At 41.2% G+C, this 23,864-nt stretch overlaps 1 protein-coding gene across 1 annotated transcript in view; it reads left to right on the top strand.

Moving 5' to 3' along the window:
* ASIC1 (acid sensing ion channel subunit 1) overlaps positions 1-23,864 on the top strand; it is a 59,429-nt gene that overhangs the window by 1,061 nt on the left and 34,504 nt on the right. The gene's annotated exons all lie outside the window — the stretch shown is intronic.

The raw sequence follows: 23,864 nt of genomic DNA, 5'->3' as shown, positions 1-23,864 counted from the left end.
TCTGAGATGTACTGGATTAAATTAAACAATACATGGATTCTGAATGGCATCATACCACCCACTGTTTCTGTTTAGCAACAGGTATTGAAGAATTAAATGAGTAAGCAGCATGGACACCTCCACATTTTAGATTTAAACTTCCATCAGTCCCAGCCAACATGGCCAGTAATAGGGAGTTATGGGAGTTATAATCCAAAACATTTAGAGAACACCAAGATCTCAACCCCAGATTAAAAGATGCATCCAAAAGGTTTTGCATCTAGATCAAATCTCAGTTTTGTGATGAAAGGTACCGTACAAAAAGCCATTGTAAATAATAAATAAGGGTTCATTGCACTTCAATTGCCTCAGTTCACTTAGGATGATTTATTACATGACACTGTGGCTATAATTAGCATTACAATAATGGATACATAATTATAGAGGATAAGAGTTGCCTTTACATGATATCTGCGAAATCTGCTGAGTGACTTGTTTTTCATGCTTAAGATTAAAGCATTACTTGGCAGAGATGTTAGCATCAGATATTAGCACTTAAAAACATTTTTTCCTGATTTTGGTTTTCTTTCTCTTTACTTGTAGGCAGGAAATGTTTATCTCTTAACCGCTACCTATTTATGTCTCAGTATTTATGTTCTAAGGGTAATTTTAAAGCTCCACCTCTAGCTTGCAAACTAGTTCTCCACAGAATGCTCTAGTGCGATTTGATCCTGAAAATATCAGCCGGCACATTGACCTGCATATTCTATCATTGTATTGGTGTTGCCCATAATTGTTTTTAAAAAGCACGTTTCCTGGTTCTGTCCACTTATCAGGCATGATTCAGCCCTTCACTTATGTTTGTGTGAAAGACTTGTGTGCCTCTCCAGATTCCAATTTAAGCAATGTGTGGGAAAGGATTTCCCCAGCAATAAATTATTTGTGTTGAACGATTTAGAGAAGGAACTGTCGTGATTGAAAAGCACCGTACCATCATCTGTGCTGGAGAAAATGTAATATGTATGATAATCAGTTAAACGGAAAACAGTTAATAGCCTGAAAGAATAAATACTGTAAATTGGCTGACAGGTCAAGTTATTTCTCTTAAGGTTTGCAAAGGAGTGCTTAGCGTTAAAAGCAGAAGAAGGAGAAGGGGGGGTGGCAGCTCCATCTATATATTTTAAAGCATTTCTGCATGGTGCACTGCTTTAAATGCATAGGAGCCCCACTGAAAGGAATAGCTGGTAACCCTACTTCTAGGCCACACAAGGCATGCGTGAAGAAACCTAATCCCAGCCCTGGAGGGACAGCTCATTTTTCCTACCATGCCACGGCCAGATCCTGTTTTACAGTATATTTTGCTCTCTCTGGCATTCATTAAAGCAGGAATCTCCAACCTTGGCAACTTTACGACTTGTGGACTTCAACTCCCAGCTGGCTGAGGAATTCGGGAGTTGAAGTCCACAAGTCGTAAAGTTGACAAGGTTGGAGAACCCCGTGTTAAAATAATATGGTGGTTTTTTTTCAGGCTTCTGGAGATGCCTGAGGGAAAAAAGTGCTGCTGCTTTATAGAATCCACTCATTTGTGCAACTCTGAACCCTGAAAAAGGGTAGGGTTGTTCTAACAAAGAGTAGGGATGTACTGCATGCGCCCTTGTGCAAGGGGAAAAGCGATTCCTCTGAATCACTTTGGAAACATGCATTGGACTCTCTTAAATCGATACAATTCATGGATGTGTGTTTTATGATCGCCTATCACAGGGGTAGGCAACCTTGGCTCTTTTATGACTCGTGGACTTCAACTCCCAGAATTCCTGAGCCAGCCATGCTGGCTCAGGAATTCTGGGACTTGAAGTCCACGAGTCATACAAGAGCCAAGGCTGACTGCCCCTGGCCTATCAGATCAGGAAAAACTGAATCCCACTGAGATTATGGGCCATAAATGTGGGGGGATTAACTTCTCTCTCTGAGGTCAATGACTCTTCATTGCTTTCTTTGGTTTTACCTCAGCAAGTACCAATGACATCCAATTGAAATGCACATAGCCACTTGTCAGTGTTAAAACTCACGCACACACACCCTGCCCCAGCAGCTGCTGTTTATATCACAAGTGTAGAGTTGCAATTAAATTCCCTTTCTTCTTTAACCCTGAGCCATTGGCTCTGAGAAATTGATCAAGCTTAATCTCTGATCTCAGTGGCAGAAAACCTTATCCACTCAGCTGAACAGTTGGAACTTTAACGCAGCATCTTCCATCACAAGGAATGACAGGCCATTAAGTCATTATAATTTTTCTTTTTCTTTTTTTTCAAACTACCATGAAATTCAGCACCTTTCTGATCTCAGGTTCCAGTTCTAAATACTTGAGCGCATGGATACTGATTGCGAACTATTCAATAGAACAAAAACATCTTCTCTCTGCATGCACAGGGATACTTTCGTTTTATGGTAGCTCTTGAACACTTTTCAGGAGTGTGTGTGTGTTTGAAAAGAAATCCTTTGGCAAAGCAAAAGGGAGAATGACATATTCCAGAGCTGCAAATGTGTCCTCTAGCTGCGTTTAGATGAAGGTCCTATCAGCTCCAGCACCATCTGAGATGGTGAGAGCTGTATCCAAAGCATCTGAAAAAAATCTCCTTTTGTCCCATACCATTCCATGATATTTCTTGACTTTTCTTGCTCCTGGCACTGTCTAACAAGCATTTGATTCATAGACATCTGAAAGCAGCAAATGACCACAGGGAAGAGAGAAGAATAAATACAATAAAGTGCTATCTGTTATCATAGAAATAGAAGTGTGGGGAGAGGAGGCTTCCTTTTAGGACAGTGGTGGCGAACCTATGGTATGGGTGCCAGAGGCGGCACTCGGAACCCTCTCTGTGGGCACACGTGCCGTTGCCCCAGCCTCGCCTCCCCCCACAACCCCCTCCTCTCCAGCAGCCCCCCTGAAGGAGAGTCACCCCTGAGCGTGGCCTACGTGGAGCAGTGCAGCCAAGGACATGGCAGCCAGGCAGCATAAACAAGACTCTGCCCTCACACCCCATTGTGCACAGTTGATGCTGCAGGGCGCGGGCAGAGGGCCTGACCACCATAGCGCTGCTGGGCTGCCTGGGCGTTCTGCGGCGGGCCCTGGAGGTGGTGGCCCTGTGGGCAGGCGGGGCGGGAGATGGGCGGAGTGGGGGCGGGGCAGGGGATGGAGCAGGGGTGGGACCAGTTTTTGGGCACTCGGTGGTCTCTAAAAGGTTCGCCATCACTGTTTTAGGAAGTCCTAACAGGCTTCTAAAAAAGGCTTTGCATTGGAGAGGCAATTAGGGCTGCTTTGTGAATCACTGCCCTTGCCCTTGTAAAGGTAGACATTTGAGCTTGTTGATCAATATCACAAAAGTCCTCTTTCCCTGAGCAAAGGACATTAGAGTTGACTTCTCTTATTCACCCATTAGGAAACTAGAGAAGTTTCCAGGTTCCTGCCCTTCTCCTTATCACCTCTGTTGTATTACATTTCCGTGCAGTGGGCCTTCATCAGCCCAGTGACTTCAAAGGAGGTGAGTCAGATTGTGACTCTCATCCTCCCACCAGCTATGGGATTACAAGAGGGATTAATTTTTTGGGGACAAGTTATTATGATTTCTGGTCAAAGGTAGTAAGAGTCTAACAGAGCAGGTCTGAGCAATCTGTGGCTAAATAGAGATAGCCCTTGACACATGACTGGTTGTTTAGCGACTATTCAAAATTATGACAAAAAAGCTACTTATGATCCAGGCTCAACGGTCCAATGTCTGCCCTCCCCCCATGGTCATGTGGCTGCATTTTGGGCGCTTGGCAATCAGACCACACTTAACAGCAGTTTGCAGCACCCAGCAGCCACTTGATCACAAATGCAATGTTTTTGCCAGAAACCAGGGTTTACTTCTGGTTTCCGACAAAACCGCCCCATAGTGAATAATGGATTCCCTTAATGACCACTTAATGACTGCTGCATTCATTTTACAACTGCTGCGTTTGCTTTACGATCTGCGGCACTCGCTTAACGACTGCTGCAAAAAAGGCCATAAAATTGGGTCTGGTCATGTGATGACTACCTTTACAACCATCACAGCCCCCAATTGTGGGCTCAATTTTGGTCATAGGATGAGGACTATATCTCTCTATATATATATCTCCCAAATTTAAGAATTTAAATTTAAATGTCTTTGCCCTCCATGGGATTTTTTGAAATAGCTATATTTTTCCTCTGTATGCACAATCAGACTCAGTTGTGCTGACATGCAGTGTCTTTGTGTCACTCTGAATTGCGGAAACATTAACTAAACTTCAGATTTAGGCCACTTTGGGAGAAGCCCATCTACATTCTTTCAGATCTGATTTGATTTAGGATACGTCCAAATGCAGCATGTACCTATATAGACCAGTCCAGGAGTTGTTGAATTACAATGACCAAGGACAAATATGCAGGGTGCAAAGAGACAGATCTGTATAATGGTTTAATAGCGATCATATGTATGTCTAAAATAGGTCATTCTCTCTGTGTGTAACCTATCTCACAGAATAGGTTCCTATCCCCACAGAATATCCTCACAGTTTGAGGATAAAGAGAAGGGGAATGAAAACCAAGAGTGTCCAACCATTTGGATTCTCAAGGCTGGACTTGCACACATGCATAGCTTGCCAATTCATGGAGGAACAGTTCATTCCCCCCCCCACTTTCTGGCTCCCCTACTCCAGATAGCTGCTGCTTTATTGCCATCTGTTTCCAACTGCTCAGCTTCAGGCTCGTCAACTGAGTAATAGGAAGTGCAAGTGGGTCTCACAGAGAGTCGAAGAACAACAGACAAAACAGACTAGGGCCAATTGGGGCTCACAGGCTCCAAGCTGTCCGCCTGTGAGGTCCTTAGAGAAAAGAGAAAGTATGATATAATAAAATAAAACGTACACGAACACGATTCTGTACAGAAGATTGAGGGGTCGCTTGCTCTGTAGGGAAGGCTACCTTTAAATCATACATTATAAAAACAGTGCTTTGTTCTTGAACACAAATGCCCATGCTCCAGTTTTTTTATGAAGTTCTTAAGATCCATAAAGGGATTGTGCTTCCTCCAACAGTAATTTCCCATCTGAACCATTGTTCAAGTAGGTTGGGGGGGGAATATCTGAAGTCACTCATTCCTGCGGTTATTCTCTTTGAGGGACCTCATATATTTCTCATGAACATCACCATGAAGAAGAATGATTTTTTGTTATACTCACAACTTCTTTATTGTCATCAGCCTCGTATTAGATATCATTGGAAACACTTCAAATATAAAGGAAAGGTACTGGGAGAATTCCAGTTCTCTTATTTACTGTAGCTCTGTCAAAAAATCATTCTACTTAAGAATTGTTTAGAGGCGCTTGAATATCTTTGTCATTTCATGAGCGTTCAACATGCCTTCAATGGATGCCTTGCTGACTTATACCGGGTGTGGTCACCCTCTATAAAAACCAAGCCTGTCTCCTAAGAAGTACCTTAATTTTTTTCATGGACAAAATGAACTCAGATTCCTAAAAATTTGGATACGAATCTGATGCCATGGATTGGCACGTAGGCCATTAACTGATATCCTATGCTCTTTGCTACTTTTTGTTTCATAGAATTATTGAACTATCCAGAGAGGTCATAGAGTCCAACCTCCTGCACAATGTAGGATTCACTACACTATTCTCAATAGATGGTTATCCAGGCTCTGTTTGGAAAATTCCTGTGAGGGGGAAGAAACTGCTCCAAGCTGTCAATCCATTCCACTGATTGACAGCTTTTACTGTCAAGACGTTCACCTTAATATCTGCATCCTTGAATTTCCATCCTACTAATTCCAGTTTTATTCTCTCTGGAGCCAATGAGAACAAGTCCAAACTCTCTACAATGTGACAGTCCTTCAGATATTTGAAGACAGCTATCATATCCTCTCTCAGCCTTCTCTTCTACAAGCTCTACATAGGTCTTTTAACTGTTCCTCATAGGACTTGATTTCCAGTTGCCTCACCATCTTGATAGCCTTTCTCTGAACATGCTTATGTTTCATCAATGTCTTTGACCTGGGATCAATTGAGATGGGACAGTGTTTTTTGTCTTTAAATGCAACTACACATTAGAAAGGACAGAAAACAGTGGTGGCTCTAATAGAGCAAATTCAGCACCTGCAGATGGAAAGTTCCCACATTTGGTACCATAATAAGGTACCACCGCCCAACCTCTCCCTCCCCCCCCAGCAGATTCTGTCCTATTTTCTTTCTTTCCTCCTTCTGTTCCTCCCTAGAAATACCTCGGGAGAAGCAAAGCTGCCAGCCATGTCTGCAGGTTTACTCATGATGCTCTCTGAAGTCTAAGAGAAAGAGAGAGATGAAGATGTCACTGCTGTGGCTTGGGAAGGGAGGAAATGAAGAGAGCACAAAGGGAAAAAGTGTCAGCAGGGGGACTAAGGTTTTTTATTCCTGTCCTGCAGCCTTGAGTCCTTGGCAAACTGGCTGGAAATGAAGCCCCCTTTTGGAATTCAATCTCTTCCTCTGCTTTGGCCATAGTGATGACTTGGTATTCATGACCGTTATTTATTATAGCCTCCAATTGGTGAATTCCTCTGCTTCTTTACCCCTTCCACCTATGCTGAGGGAGAAACCACCAATTTGTTGTGATTCTGTGCCAGCCTGTGATCCCGGTAGTTGAATCTGGGGAATCAGAGAAGGAGGAGGAGAGGCTTGGAGAGCCATCAGAGTTGGAGGAAGGCTCTGATGAGCTGCAGGATTTACAAACTAATGAAGAGGCTGATCTTTCCTCTCATGATCAAGCTGAGAGCCAGCTGTGCTGAAAAGCTGAGTCGGACTCTGAGGAAGCACAGCTGGAAAACCTCAGAGACGCTCGTAAACGTAGACAGGTCACACGAGTAGGACAGAGGGAGGCAATGGTGCGACTCCAGGGAGGAGGAGAAAGCAGTGAAAAGCCACGCCTTGGGGGCTGCGTAACAAAAAGGGAATGTGTGGGCAGGGCTGGTTGCTGGAGCCAACCGTTTGCAAAGAACTTCAGAGTCAAGAGATCATGGTCTGTTTGTTTTGCCTGTGAGTTATTTCCTGTTTGACTCATGCTCCGTTTTGCTTTTGGACAAGGTCTCCATTGGAAAAGTGTTCTGTTGCTTTTGTTTTCTGGGACAATTATCAGGTCTGTAAGTCAAATAAAAAGGGTTTATTTTCCAGTCTACTGTAAAAAGAGGGGTTGTCTTTGTGAAGTATCAAGGATGTACGTAGGCTGGGACAGAACACAATTGCTTTCTTCCCCATCGATGGATGTTTGACCTACAGGTAGTCCTCCACTTATGACCAAAATTTAGCCCAAGATTTCTGTGACTGAGACATTTGTTAAGTGAGTCTTTCACGGCCTTCCTTGCCACAGTTGTTAAGTGAATCACTGAAGCTGATAAGTTAGTAACCCGGTTGTTAAATGAATCTGGCTTCCCCCATTGACTTTGCTTGTCAGAAGGTCACAAAAGGGGATCACATGATCTTGGGAAACAGCAGCGGTCATAAACATGAATCAGTTGCCAAGCATCTGAACTTTGAGCACAAGATTATGGGGATTCTGCAAAGGTCATAACTCTGAAAAACAGCCATAAGGCACCTTTTTCGGTGCTGTTATAACTTTCAACAGTCACTAAATGAACTGTTGCAAGTTGAGGACTACGAGGAGGAGGAGGAGGAGGAGGAGGAGGAGGAGGAGNAGAAGAAGAAGAAGAAGAAGAAGAAGAAGAAGAAGAAGAAGAAGAAGAAGAAGAAGAAGAAGAAGAAGAAGAAGAAGAAGAAGAAGAAGAAGAAGAAGAAGAAGAAGAGTTTTACTACTCTTCCTATCACCTTAAGCTATAAAAAGAAACTGGCAGAACTCTGTATCCATCTCATCTAGTACAAAAGGACCACTGACCCAGTTTAAAAAAGAAGTACAGCATTTCAGTGTCCCAGCCATCCAGGATAAGACAACTATGGAGGATGGTGACCAGAGCAAGGGGGGTGTTCTTGTCCCAGGGCACAGTGGCCAGTGAGTGGAGTTTACCCCTGGTGAAAGGAGGCGCAGGAGGCCAGCTGGGCAGCACTGCTTCAGCTGTCACAAGTTGGAAAACATGACTTTCTATGCCTATCAGGAGAAGACAGGAAAGGCTTCCAGGTGGGCTAGAGTACAGGTAGTCCTCAACTTACAACAGTTCATTTGGGGACCATTCAAAGTTACAACGGCACAGAAAGAAGTAACTTATGGCCATTCTTTACACTTCCGACTGTTACAGCATCTCCGAACAAAATTCGATTGCCTGGCAACTGGTTCACATTTACGACTGTTGCAACCTCCTGACAAGCAAAGCCAGTGGGGAAGCCAGATTCACTTAATAATCCTGTTACTAACTTAAGCAACTGCAGGGTTCCACTTAAGAACTGTGGCAAAAAAGGTCATAAAACTGGGCCAAACTCACCTAACAAATTTCTCAGCTAACAACAGTAGTTTGGGGCTCACTTGTGGTCGTAAGTCGAGGACTGCCTGTACTAGAGAACACAGGGCTTTCAGAAAATGGCCAGGGGCAACCTGGTCTGGCAGATCTATCTTGTGGGTGGGAGCGAAACGGAAGGAGAGATTACCAGGAATATGTGTGGGAGCTCTCAAGAGGACCTTATGCTCTGGACCCCTCAGATTTAGCAACATCTTTAGATGAGAAGTGTTTTTAACAATGAAAGGACACATAAGTCAGATGGGTTGGACTAGAAGACCAAGGTCCCTTACAATTCTGTATTCTGAATCCTTCCCCAGGCTTTTGCTCCATTATAGATTTTTCCCTATTTTTTTTCCCTATAGGACAAACATACTTTCATCACTAGAGCTTGTCTGAGAAGAAAGGTACCTAAACAGAACCACCAAGGGGAAGGGGAAGGATTTTGCTCTGCTCACCTAAAATCTCTTCTTTTGTGAATTTATAAAAATGAATCTCTGCTGTCTTCCTATTAGCTTTGCATTGTAAATCAAGATTGACAGTATAACTCTTGTAGGTATTAAGACAGGTGTGATATTTCCAAAGACCACCCAACTCTAATGAACTCTGGATAGCATACAAAACAAAATAATCCATACAAATAAAACATAAAACTACCAAGACACCCTGGAATAAAATAATCTTAAAAGTAACACAAATCAAACAAAATGGGGCCTCCCAAAATAAACTAATACATTAACCCCAGGTCTGAGACCAATGATATAATATTGTAAAAAGCCGCTATGCAGGATTGCAGTTTTCTTACAAAAATATGTAAGATCAAGAATGTAACACTGATGAAAGCTTGCAAGATTTGACAGTTTTTCCAGATGTTAGGATTTTCTTTCTAAAGATCCAGGCTGCACAAGTGCATAATAATGGTGATACCCCACAAAGGCTTCTAATACCTGCTGTATATTGTAACGGGGGCGGGGGGCGGGAAAGGTGTTCAGATTTTGGACTTCTATAATACATAGTAATGGTGGATGCTGTAATGTAAATTAACCATAGTGTGCTTATCTTTGTAAACTTTCAGAATCCACAGCCTTACAGGAAAAGGGAATTGTCCCTAGACCTGTAGGTGTACAAAATATGTTCACCCACCTCACACTATTAATAATACTGTACTTATTTGTTTTTTCTAATATAATGTCATTTTCTGAGGGGGAAAAATGCAACAGTATTATTATATTCCTCAGCATTTTTTTTTTAAGTTTTCTACGTTTTTCCTGATTTTTTTTAATCTCATGCTTCTTGAATTTTTGTCTCATACTTCTCAGGTACTGTCTTAATGCCCTCTGGTGGCCAAAATAGGCCATTTTGTGTTTATTGCTCCTCTGAACTCTAGTTATTTTATTGCCTTTGCTTCAGCGATTAGATAGTGAACTTAGAACATTGTTCAAATATTTAAGAGCTGCTATCATCAAGAAGAAACCTAGTTAAATAATTTGTTGGTAGGAAGCCCATAATTTCTGCTCTCTTGATAGGAAGGGTTGTTAATATTTCAGCAAGTAAAGACTGTAAAGTATGACCTTACAAATGAGAACATGCAGCAACTGCCAATGGCGTGGAAGGGCAGAGAGAGGGATGAACCTACCGCAGGTAACTGCAAATAATACTTTTGCATGCACATATTTATACACATTGCACTATATGCTTGATTGGTCAAATTTGCCTTTGTCTTCTCCATTAACGCTCTTGCACACACGCATGTATACAAATAAAAGGACTGAGCGCTAAGAGAGAACCCCAAACTTATAGCACTCTATCAGAACACGAGGAAAACCCTTCCCACTGGCCATACACAATTCTCCACGTCTCTGTTCTTCTCCTTACCTCTCTCCCTGTTCTAGCAGATTGGGGGGTGCTGTGAAAAATAAGCCAGGTTGGCAGGTGGGCTCAAGTCACAGCTGTCAACAGTCACCTCTCAGGAGTTGGAAATTAACTGAACATGCTCAGTGCTAACTCAGTCCACCTAACACTTCAGGAAAAAGAAAGTTAATGCATCATAGGTGGAATCAGTTTCTATTATCACTGTGTTTCTGCAGGGATAAAGTTCCTTGCCCTAGCCTGATTTTTTCTTCTGCGCTTTTGGTCCTTTAGATCCAGCCCTTACCATCATCAGACCTGCTAGTGGAATATGGAAAAGTATACTTGTAAACTGAGAAGATTTTTTGGGTGGGGGGAAGGTTTATAGCACACATCTCCTGAATACAATAATCTATAGAGAAGCTGCAGTTGGCTTTCATGTCCAAATAAAGCCTATCACTGAACAGTTCTAGGGAACTAGGAAATTAGATGAGCTGGCCTCAAACCTTAGGAGGTTTCCAGATGCTACAAGGGTCTTCTCGTCCGTTATGGTCCTTATGTCACTACATTTTATTTTTTTAAGTGTTTGTGAGACAGTTTTGAATCCTGGCAATTGCATGGACAAGTCCCAAGAGTTTTTGGCTGTACTCTTTCTAAATTTATTATTAGCAGAAGTGATAACACATAATATAATACAGTGAATGCATTATGATACAATATAGATAAGCCTTAAAGTGTAAGTTGAATGTTCGAAAAGTGGGTATGGTTGATATTTTCTAATCACAATGGTTCCTGCTCTTTCCAGAAATAAAAGTGGAAACACTTTCCTCCCCCCACCCCCAGCCATACCCTAATGAAGTCTTCTGGGATCTATTCTGATCGTAGGATCTGGCTAATGCTGAGAGTCTCTGGTTAAATTTTCCCACATCAATCAAGATAAGGCATTCAGTGGCTCAAGCAGGGGAAAATTTCCAACATAGGGGGTATTGCCCTAGACTGTGCTTATACAGATAATGTATAATAGTAATAATACTGATGATGATGATGATGATGATGATGATGATGATGATGATGATGGAAGGGATCTTGGAGGTCATCTAGTCTAACCCCCTGCTCAGGCAGGAAACCGTTTAGGACAAATGGCTGTCTAGTCTCTTCTTAAAAACNTTGGAGAATAGCTTGACTCCCTCTTCTTTGTGGCAGCCCCTGAGATATTGGAACATTGCTATCATGTCCCCCCTCGTTCTTCTCTTCGTTAGGCTAGACATACCCAATTCCAGCAACCGTTCCCCAAAAGATGATAGAACAATCTTTGCCAAAAGCTAGCAACTGTTTTTAGAGTTTTGCTTTTGTCAAAGTACGGTAGAATGTGATTAGAATATTCAGAAATAGCCACATGTACATATATATTAATTCAGTTTTGCATGTTGGAAAACCAAAGGCAATTAAAGCAATTTTAAGTTACAGTCTAGTTTTTGTGTGTGTAAACCATTTGCAATGTTTTCCTATTTTCAAATTGCTGTGTGTACAGGAAAAGGAGGGGAGTGTGTATATTACCTTTTATTGACTAGCAGTAAATAATTCTTGGTAAGAAATGTAAAAAAAAATGATGTGCTTACTTTAATGTATTTTTGTAACCCCAAAATATTGATTTTGCAATATGTCTCTCATCAGATCCAAGGAAAACCCTTAAAAAGTTCTGAAAACTGCATGTTGTCTATAGTACAGTAGTGAGATAGTTCAAGGATACTCACAGGCAAGATCATATTGCAAAAGTACTATTAAACTGCCAGTTACCAGCTTGTATTTTCGGGCAAAATTCAAAATAGTATTGATAAGCTTTAAAGCCCTTAGCTCAAGAATACTTTATGTCTCTTCTAACTCCTACTCCTACTCCTTTAGGCTGCTGGCACAATTTCCTGTCAGGAAATTTCTCCTTAGTTCTAGGTTGCTTCTCTCCTTGATTAGTTTCCATCTGTTGCTTCTTGTCCTGCCTTCAGGTGCTTTGGAGAATAGCTTGACTCCCTCTTCTTTGTGGCAGCCCCTGAGATACTGGACCCCCGCTATCATGTCCCCCCTCGTTCTTCTCTTCATTAAACAAGACACACCCAATTTCCGCAACCATTCCTTATATGTTTTAGCCTCCAGTCCCCTAATCATCTTTGTTGCTCTTCTCTGTACTCTGAGAAATTATGTGTATAAATTATGTATATAATTTCTTGCTGGTTTGGCAAATTTGTCTGAAAGTGACTCCGGAGAGAGACATGTCAACATTTTTCTCTGCCATTAGAGGCACAATCTGGAATATCTGTACATACTGTAGTCCTCGGTTTATGAACACAGTTGAGCCCCAAAAGTTCTATTGCTATGCGAGCCAGATGCTAAGTGGGTTTTGCTCCAACTTTTGCGACCTTTCTTGATACGGATGTTATAAGTGAATCGCTGCCATTGTTGCCACACGGTCATTAAGTGAATCTGGTTTAACTCGTTGACTTTGCTGGTCAGAAGGTCACAAAAGGGGATCACATGACCCTGGGACACTGCAACCGTCATAAATACGGGTCAGTTGCCAAGCGTGTGAGTTTTGATCATGTGACCACGGGGAGGCTGCAACGGTTGTAAGTGTGGAAATGGTCCTAAGTCAACTTTGTTCAATGCCGTTTAGGTTACTAAATGAATGATTATAAGTCAAGGAGTAGCTGTAGTCATCTCATGTAAATGCAACTAATCCATTCTACAGATAGTCCTTGACTTATGACTGTAATTGAGCCTACATTTATGGGGCTATCAAGTGGGTCATCATGTGACCATACTCGATTTTGGCAACTTTTTGCAACAACCAAGTGAATTGCAACAACCAAGTGAATTATCTTACTATTTGTTTAGCAACCCCATTCAAAATTACAACAGCACTGGTCCTCACACCTACAAGCATTGCAGCATTCCCATGGCCACAAGATCAGAATGTGGGCATTTGGCAACCAAGCATGCATTTATGACGGTTGCAGCATGATTGCTATTCGCAGCCTTTCCAGCTGGTTTCCAACAAGGAAAGTCAAAGGGGAGATTTGTTTAACGATCACATGAATCACTTAATAACTGCAGTGATTAGCTACACAACTCTGGCAAGAAGGTCTGAAACCAGGCTTGACTCACTTAACAACTGCCTTACATAGCGACAGACATTCTGTTCCCAATTGAGGTCATAAGTCAAGCTTAAGTCTTAATTCACTAAACAAAGCAAAACCGAAAATGGACTTCAGTAAGTTGGGTTTTCTGCTAGTGAGAATTAAAACAACTCTTTTCACAAAGTTGTTGCCTATTGGCGTACAATTCTGTCTGGAATGCAGCATAAGGCCTCAGCTTGTTACTCTCTAGCTGCACACTGCTTCCAGGTGAACACACATGATGCTTTTGGGCTGCAATAAGGGCTTGTTGCCCCTAATGTCTCCATTCGCATTTTTTAAATCAGATTTTTCCATCCTCCTGCAAAATTACCTTACCAAAAATTCCTCAGAAATCTCTCAGCTCCAAAGGGCCTAGAGGTAGGGTGAGGGGTGTTGTTAGTTTCTTGCAGGGTACAATAGCTCCTGGATTGCTAACAAAGAATTAAGGGCCATATTTGGGCCGACAGGGTGCACCAAACTCAAGATAGATAGATAGATAGATAGATAGATAGATAGATAGATAGATAGATAGATAGATAGATAGATAGATAGATAGATAGATGATAGATAGATAGATAGATAGATAGATAGATAGATAGATAGATAGATAGATAGATAGATAGATAGATAGATAGATAGATAGATACTTGATTATCCACAAAGGTGTCATCCATGTACTCATAGCTTGAGTTTTATTTTGGGGAGGACAATTTCTTTGATTTTTTGCATGATGACTTCTGCGACCAGGCCAGATATGGGGGATCCCCTATCATGCAAAAGTCATCATGCAAAAAATTGAAGAAACTGTACTCCCACAAATAAACCCCAAGCTATGGGTATGCATGGATGACACTTTCGTGATAATCAAGCACCACCAAATCTACCAAACCTACCAAAAAATCAACATCTTCACAGACATCCGATTCAGACTGCACGAGCACTCCCTGGCTATCAAAAGACATGACCCATTGTCCCTCATGTCCGTCCACGAGGACTCAGAAGGACACACGTTCGATCTAACCGGGACCGCAATTATAACCCAAGCAAAGTCAAGGAGAAAAAGAGAATTCCTCGAGGTCTGGTTCTTCACCAACCAATCAGTGAACAGACAAATTGACATCGACCCCGCCTACCAACCACTGAGAGCGAGAGAGCTACTTCAACTGAAATACCAGAAGCAACATTCCAAACAAACCGAACACAATTCAAACCGCACTGAAGATGTCCCCCCTGAACAGAGATGAAACATTTGCAACCTAATTACCCAGCCCGGAGATCAAACGAACAGCCCGGCTAGCAACCTGAGCTACTAATATTCAAACACATCTCAAATAATATTCAAACACATCTTAAGCCCTGGTGGCAAAGTGGTTAGAGTGCAGTATTGCAGGCAAACTCTGCCCACAATCTGGAGTTCGATCCTGATGGTGGGGTTCAAGGTTGACTCAGCCTTCCATCCTTCCGAGGTCAGTAAAATGAGGACCCAGATTGTTGGGGGCCATAGGCTGACTCTGTAAACCGCTCAGAGAGGGCTGTAAAGCACTGAAGCAGTATATAAGTCTAAGTGCTATGGCTATTGCTATTCCCAGCAGAGTGACCCAAAGCATGAAGGTCATCACAGCTGTCCAGCTAAAGCAAATAAGTCCCTATGTTGGATAGCACAATATAAGAAGATGCTAGAGGCAGATGATCCCTTTAGTGACAAGGCAAAGACATCAATTCATACTGCACAGGAAAAGGCAATGGTAAACATTCCTGAATTTTTTACCCAGGAATCCAAATGGATAGGAAATATGTTTGATGACACAATGCCCCTCAGGTCAGCTTTTACTCAACATGCCACTGAGGAAGAGCTGAGGATCTTCTGGAGTACTAATAGTATTTATGACATGGCTAAATTAAAGCCTTCAAGATGTCTAATTGCTGATGGCGTTATATAGGAAAAGAAAATTCAAAGCTACTCAAACAGAATTACAATGGGAACATGGATGTAAGAAGCGTGAACACGGGAAAGAGCATGGCAAAAGATGAAAGGAAATTGCTACAAATTTACATCTTTAGGCATGAGTGCATTGAGCTGGATCAGGATTAGACATTTTCAGTGAGAAAATTACACTATTATTCAGGACATTAGAAAGAAAAAAAGGAAACAATGTTGCCTTTATAGTTAGGAAGGGTACAGCAAGAAGAGTACTCGGCAACAGGGCAATCAGTGATCAAGTAGACTTTGTAAATAACCCTTTAATATGATGAACATCCAAATTTATGCTCCAACCACTGGTGCAGAATAAAAGAAGATTGATACATTTTATGATTGCGTTCAGTTTGAAATAGAACACACAAGCAAAGTATGCTGCTTTTGATTGGAGACTGGAACGCCAAAGGTGGAAATATTAGGAAGGAAAATATACTTGGACTGCATGGTTTAGGAAGCCAAAATGTAGCAGGAGAGGAACTTACTAGTTTCTGCCACTCCAGTGTTTAGATAGATAGATAGATGGATGGATGGATGGATGGACGGACGGACGGACGGACGGACGGACGGACGGACGGACAGACAGACAGATAGATAACACTGTCTTCATACAGCGATAACAATGCCTGTATGCCTGGACATCACTAAATGGTGTGCATAGATTGATTACCTCATAGCTAAAAGAAGGGGGAGGAGCTGAATTAAAAAATAAAGGACCTGGCTGGAACGGATCCTGAGCTGCTCATGTGCAAGCTCCAAATTAAGCCAAAGAGGAAAAAGCAAGCCAACCAGTTTTCACAATATGACCTTGAACATTTACCTACTTTTTTCAAGGAGAACATCAAGAATCACTTTGAAGTCCAGAATCTCATTAATAAATCTCATTGATAGAGAACCAGAGGAATTGTGCAATGAACTAAAAGTAATCATTAAGTTGTCAAAGATGAAGAAACTGGACATCAAAACAAAACAGGAAAATTGCCAAAAGGTAAACCCAATAATGATAAACATCTGACAAAGGACATTAACAAATAATTTCGGAGAAGAAACAATTAGGAGTATTACAGCAGCATTTATTAAGCATCTGAAGATGGAAACAGTTATGAAATAGCAATGTAGTCTAGCATTAAAACATGAATTTAGGTCAATGTTTTGGTTCTTACCAAGGTTACAGAAAATGATAGAATACCTACAGGAGTATTCTAATTGAGGTGTGCCATCAAATCCATGAAAAACATAACAGATCGGAAGAGGTCAATCTCTATTCCAATAAAGAAAGGTGATTTAACTGAGTGTTCAAGCTAGTGTACAGCATCCTTTGCTAGGAAAATAATGCGTAGGAACATCCCACACAGATTAGAGCATATATGGTAAAAAAGATGCCAGAGGTTCAAGCTAGCTTTAGAGAACACCAAGGATAACTGAGAAACTGAAAGAATGCCAAAAAGAAGTCACTGCATGTACTTCATCAATTATAGAAAGGCCTTTAACTATATGGATTATGTTAACTTGTGGAAGGCGCTTAGCAAAATGGAAACCCATCTCATTGTCTTTGTGCAAAACTATACACAAGTCAGGAAGCCACAGAACATAACAAAACAGATTGGCTCCAGGTTGGCAAAGAAGTACGACAAGACTGTATACCATTATTTATCTGACCTACCGTATATGCTGAATATATATTAAGGGAATCTGGGTTGGAAGATGAGCATGGTTTTAAGACTGGAGGAAGGTGCAAGAATAACCCATGCTGTGTCGATGACCTAACTCTGTTTGCCAAAACTGCAAAGGATCTGCAAGCTTCAGTAATAAAAAGTCAAGGAGCAGAGTGAAAAAAAATGGGACTAAAAGTAGAATGTGAAGAACAAATAAATGACAATAGGAACAAGAGAGGGTGTGCAAGGTTCAGTTCTGAGCTGAATAATTTGTTTAATTCCTATAATTAATCAGATAACTGAAAGTCAGGGTGTGTCTTGGCCACATCCTAATGAAAATAATTGTAAGACCTCTCCTGACTCTGCCTATGTCTGTCAAGGGAGTTCCAAACCTGGAGTCACCGCTAAAGAAATGAACGATGGATTTAAGGTAATAAGTTACCAGTGAAGGATAAACTGTCAGCCACTAAGGATTTATTAAAAGATGATGAAAGATGGCTTTAGAAAACAGCTGCAAACAAACAAAAGGCTTGCTCAGTCATATTATTTATTGTAGCATCCTGACTCCTGGAGTGGCCCACAAAATGTTCCTGATGTTTTAAATGTAAAATCTAGAAAAACTCAGGAACTTTTGGTTAATCTCTGTAGAAGTCGGAATGTTAAGTTGACCGAGCAAGAATTGTGTTGCTTGCTTACTTTACTGCCAGAGGCAGCTGCTATCCACATATTCACGCAGGTGTCTCCACAAGCACAGGCCAATTTTCTTCAACCTGGTATTCTTATGATAACTGAGGCTGTAATTCTCGGGAATACCAGGGTGAACAAGATTCATAAGGATTGTTAGTATAGTTTCAGTCCAAAATGAAAAGTGTCATCTTGTCAAATCAGGTGCTTTTAATTTAAGTACACCTTGGTTGTTTTTTTTAAAGGCAGCATTCAGAATGGGAAAAATCAAATTAAATTATTTAGAGCAGTGGTTCCCAACCTGTGGTTGGTGGATCCCTGGGGGGACGCGATGTCGTCTCAGGAGGTCCGTGAAGGCTTGAAGAAATGTTATGATTTAAATCTTGATTTAAGTCTTGGGGACCCTTGGCCATGGTCCGTGGCCACAAAAGGGGGTCCTTGGTGAATAAAAGATTGAGAATCACTGCTTTAGAGACTAACCAGTTAGTTAAGATCATTTGCTTGTTTCATTTCCCCAATTTATTTCAATTCTTATTACATAGAAATATTAAGAATAAGCATCTTCATTCGGTTTTTCATACACTGATCCTGCCACCTGAATTAAGTCTTGTGTGAGAGATATGTCCTTGAAAAGGTTTTCCCAAGTAAAAATAAAAGTTTTATGTAAAAGATCAGTTATTAGCCCAACTACATTCTTGTACCCTGCAGTTTTCTTCATCCAGAATTGGCAAAATAAACAATATAAATTCTCTGATCAGTAGGTGGCAGCAACTCCTAACAAACTCAGCACTATAGTTTCTTTTTCTTAAATGCTAAGGAAGAGTGCATGTTTACCTGCAAACAGTAAGTGGAAATTTTGACTGAGCAGTGGTATCGTCCTTTGACCTGTTCTAAACTGAATAATGTTCTACTACATCTTCAACTAAAGGAGTGTTTGCAGATTTGTACAAGGACTCTCAGCTGTTTATTATTACAGCATCTTTTTGTCCCAAGCTTCCACATGAATCTGAACAAATGTATTGATCAGCAGCGTGTTCTTAATGTGACTTTTAAATCACCCTCTTTTTCAGGCTCATGCAGATGTCTGTAAACAAAAGGCATGAGCATGCTCCAAAGCACTTTTTTCCCCTAATGACTTTGTAAGTTTTCAGAGCCATAATACAGCACAATGACCTCTCTGCAGAGCTATCACCGGATAGTGTTCTGTTTGTTGATGCTCTTTAAAGTATCCAGAGGGAAAGAGTTACAAGAGAGTGCAGGGAGGATACTAGAAGCTATTGATCAGCATAAAGTAATATGGACCATAGTCTAATCTCATCTGGCTTCCCATTGTGAGGTGTTTTCTATTTTTATTTACATCAAAAGGCCTGGAGGAACGTTGTCCATGGGGTCGCGATGGGTCGGACATGATTTCGCAACTAACAACAAAATCATCTTTAAATGTATCCAATTACATGTAAATTAGTGTATGAACTTTTTGGGTAAACATTTATTTGTTTGTAAGGGAGTCCCTAAATTTTCAATGGCCTTGTAGCCAGTCCCTCCAGTGATGGCAAACCTTTTAGAGACCAAGTGCCCAAACTGCAACCCAAAACCCACTTATTTATCACAACGTGCCAACACAGCAATTTAACCTGAATACTGAGGTTTTAGTTTTAAAAAAACAATTCATGCATTAACATCTCTTGTCTTAAAAGAAAAACACAATAACAAAGCTTTCAATGATACAACTTTTTATTGAAAGGTAAAAGTTTGCATTTGGCATGCTTTTGAACAATTAATATGATTTTTGCTGTTGTATGCATGCTGATAATTTGTCTAACTTTGGCTCATACTTTGTAAGTTTGAGAGCAACACATGCAGTATTCAGGTCATCTGTTAGTCTGTTTCTGGTGTCAGATTTGATATAATTCAAAGCTGAAAACAGCTGCTCACAAGATGATCCAAACAAAGTCAAGAAAACAATCCCAAGTGCTTTCAATTGACTTAAAATTATTTGGCAGAGAATTCCACACTTTAAGGATTTCATTTTCAAAACTAACTGTGCTGTCCTTTGTCATCCTTGTTTTCACAGGATTGCTCTCAATAAGAGCGAGGCGCCCTTTGGCTCCATTTTCTCCAGGAAGGAGCTAGGGAAATGGCTTTTTCCTGGTGAAAACAAGTCTCCGAGCCCCGATGTTGGCGGAGTGAGGCAGCGGAGGCCAGAGGAGACACTTCTCCATCTCCCCTCGCTTCCCCAAAGCCTCCCTTTACTAACCTCCTTTCCAGCTCTGTTCTCCGCCACTGCATGCAGGGCAACAAAAGAAGCTTGTGGGACTACCAGTTAAAAAAAAAAGTTCAACCAGACCTTCCAACTTTGCAGAGATCTTTTTTTCCGCGAGAAGTTGGAAGGTTAGATTGATCTCTTTTTTTAGTCCCATAAACTTCTTTTGTTGTCCTGCATACAGAGAATGGAGCTGGAAAGGAGGTTAATGAAGGAATGTAGTTGCCCTGGGATGAGGGTTAGGATTTGGCATTGTGGATTGTGGATTGTGGAGTGTTTGTGCTCTGATGGGGCTATTCAAAATCCAGGGATTCCCTGCATTTTGAAGCACCCTGTGTGACCGCATGGAAAGGAGCGCTTCATTTCTCAAGCGCCCCATTGCAGGCATATGGAGCTTGCAGTCTCTGCCAGATCTCCATTGGGATAAAGTCTTTTAGCTCCTATAGAGCGCTTCCAAACACAGCCAGTCCCTGTGTTTGGAAGCACTCCATAGGTGCTGAAACATTTTTTAATCCCAACAGAGATCTTGCAGAAGGCTCTGTTTCTCAAGCGCCCCATTCCAGGCATACGGAGCTTGCAGTTTCTGCCAGATCTCCTCCAGATCTGGCAGAAACTGCAAGCTCCGTATGCCTGGAATGGGGCGCTTGAGAAACAGAGCCTTCTGCAAGATCTCTGTTGGGATTAAAAAATGTTTCAGCACCTATGGAGTGTTTCCAAACACAGGGACTGGCTGTGTTTGGAAGCGCTCTATAGGAGCTAAAAGACTTTATCCCAATGGAGATCTGGCAGAGACTGCAAGCTTTTGGGCTAAGTTCTCACAGGAAAAAGCCGTTTCTCAAGCCCGTTCCTAGTGAAAACAAGCCTCCAGAGAAAACACGCCTCGCTCTTCTTAAGAGCAATCCTGTGAAAACAAGCCTCCAGAGCAAGTGCGAGCGAGGCTTGTTTTGGCTAGGAGGGGATTTGAGAAATGGCTTTTTCCTGTGAAAACTTAGCGAAAGAGCGAGGCGCGCGTGCCCACAGAGAGGGCTCTGAGTGCCCCCCTCTGGCACGCGTGCCATAGGTTCGCCACCACTGAGTCCCTCTCTCTCAGCTCTAGGAAGAAGGCAAGGGCCAAGCCACTTCCAAAAATTTGTCAAGAAAACTACAAGGACCTGTCCAGGCAGTTGCCAGCATCAGGACTGACACAAAACTACAAAGCAGCCCCCCCCCAACTTTTCTGGACGCCATCATTTTAACAGCTGGTCAGGACTACTCAAAGAAAATGCAAGCCAGTCTATCTTTCCACAGTGGGAGTGACTGAGGTACTAGTTTACTCTACTATTGGTACAAGTCAAGCTAGTAGTACAGCTTCCTGTCACTTGCTCTGTTCCGCGTCTGTGGATGCATTGTCAAACTTTAGGTTGCCTTTGTCTTCTTCTAACCCCATTTACGAGTAAAGCAAATCACTTCAGTGCAGTCACTGTCCGTGTTTATTTTCTAAAAATATCACGGGTTTAATGAAGATTTAGGATATCTGTGGTAACCAAATTACTCTGGCAACAAGTATTTCATTTTGTAGAATGTTCCTTTCTTTTAAATGTTGTCTACCATTAAAATAATCTTTTAACATTTAAAAAATAGAATGGAGAGTGGGTCCAGTGGGAGACCAGGAACGTTTCCACTGGTACCAGGTTGGGAATCCCAGACATTGAGTTATACATGAACCCAGTCATTAAGTTTAGTCATGGTTCGTAACTCATAGTAAGACATACTTGGTTTACCACGGTAAATGAATCCAGTCATAAAACCGGTAGAATTGAATTGCATCGAATTTATAACAAGCTGTCCAAATTTAGGTTATGTACACTTTTTAGACAACAGCAAGCATTTTGAATTGGGCATGGAAATGGATTGGTAAGTTCTGAGATTGTTATCTGAGCTAAACCACAAAATATGCTAAGCAGCCAAAATGATTTGGTTGCATATCATGGGTTGTATCAGAACTTCTTTTCCCATTGTCCTTGCCAAGCTGGGAGTCCAATAAAACACACTGGAGGATCAGCGGAGAGTCAAAACATATTTATTCACCCAAAGTTATCAAGTTGCTTCCAGGTGGATGGCTGCATAGCATTTCTTTTATTTCCCTTTCTACGTGATTTTGAAGTTTAGAAATTTGGCCAAACCTTATCAATGGAATGGAATGTGTTAACTTTTTACTAACAAAGATTTCCTTAATTTAGAGATAGAACAGTTGCATCTTTATTTATAGCTAAATAAATGTCTCTTTATCTAGAGCTAAAACAGATTTTTTTTTTTACCCATAAGATATATATCTTCCTTTACACATATATGCTCCATGGTAGTGTCTGTATTGTTTCTAATGGAGAAGCAGCTTTTATACAAAGGCATTACTTAATTTAAACATACTGTAAACATGTAAGAAAAATATTCCAACACTGTCTCCCTTTGAGTCTGACAGAGACAGAGTATCTAAGGACTCATTAGTTCCTGGTGGTGTTATTCCCCTTTGTACTTGAGGTAGTTTAGCCTTAATGGCTAGTAGCTCTGCAGTAGTGAGTAATGACATTATACCACAATAGGAAAACAAAATTTTCTGGGCAGGACAGCACACAGAAAATAAGCAGTTCAATAAACAGTAGAAACTATTACAAAATGTTAACGTAAAACAAATAATAAAAATGACAGGCACACAGAGACTTCAAACACCCGAAACTGGGTAGCCAAGAAGTGAGAGGCAGACAAAAAGGAAAATAAGGAAGCATCCGTCTATGTGATGGCATGAAAATTGGCAGATTGTTGTACAATAGCCTGAATCTCAAGGAAGACTTTGCTTTATTGGTCCACATCATTACAAGGGCTAAGAGTTAATTAAAGCACAAACACATCCTTGACTAGTGAATGATACACCCAGGTAATGCAATTTTGGATGGGGGGTTTTTTGGGGGGGGAATTGAGGTAATTTCTGCTTGTAGCTTACCAATTGTATCTCCTGCGCTATTATATAACTCTCAAGAGATGCCAAAATATTAAGGAGGGCAAATACTAAAACAGCAGTCCCTAGTGAGGGCATAAACCGTCAAAGAAGAGAGTGCAAAGGAGATTGCCATTCCACTAAAAGATTAAGGGTGGCATGGGAAAGGTAGAGAGGGCAGTTAGGATGCCAATCTGAAAGATAAGAAGAGGCCAAATATTGACAGCCGAAATCCTAGAGCAGGAGTCCCCAATCCCCAGTCCATGGACCGGTACTGGGCCGCAGCATGGCAGCAACCAGTCAACACAAACAAGAAAAACCCCATCCGTTGGATGCAGGTAGCACACAAAACCACACACTCTCCAGTCAGTGGAAAAACCTTTCTCCACAAAACCGGTCCCTGGTGTCCAAAAGGTTGAGGATCTCTGCCCTAGAGTGCAAATTCCATACCATGTAGAAGGTAAAATATTATATATGCTGTATATCTACATATCCAATAACCAGCTAGTTTGTAGGACTGTTCTGGATTTTAGGTGAGCAGTAACCAAATAAATCAATATGCAATCAGTTGCATTCTAGAAATACAGTGCGTATTTCCTTGGTCAAGGAATTCAAGTAAAGGTCCATGTATTTTATTTATTTATTTATTTATTTTATTTATTTATATTTAAACTTCTATGCCGCCCTTCTCCCCAGAGGGACTCAGGGCGGCTCACAGCATGTTAAAAAACAACACAAAAAAACATTTCCCCTATAAAACCAATTAAAAAGCAAATATATTAATAGCTGTGTCATATTTAAAATCTTTGAAAATTTTTAAAAATTATTCC

Source organism: Protobothrops mucrosquamatus, unplaced genomic scaffold (assembly GCF_001527695.2).
Source record: "Protobothrops mucrosquamatus isolate PMUCROS unplaced genomic scaffold, P.Mucros_1.0 scaffold_282, whole genome shotgun sequence".
Taxonomy (NCBI): domain Eukaryota; kingdom Metazoa; phylum Chordata; class Lepidosauria; order Squamata; family Viperidae; genus Protobothrops; species Protobothrops mucrosquamatus.
Note: the sequence above shows the minus strand (reverse complement) of the source record. Positions and strands in the feature narration are given on the sequence as shown.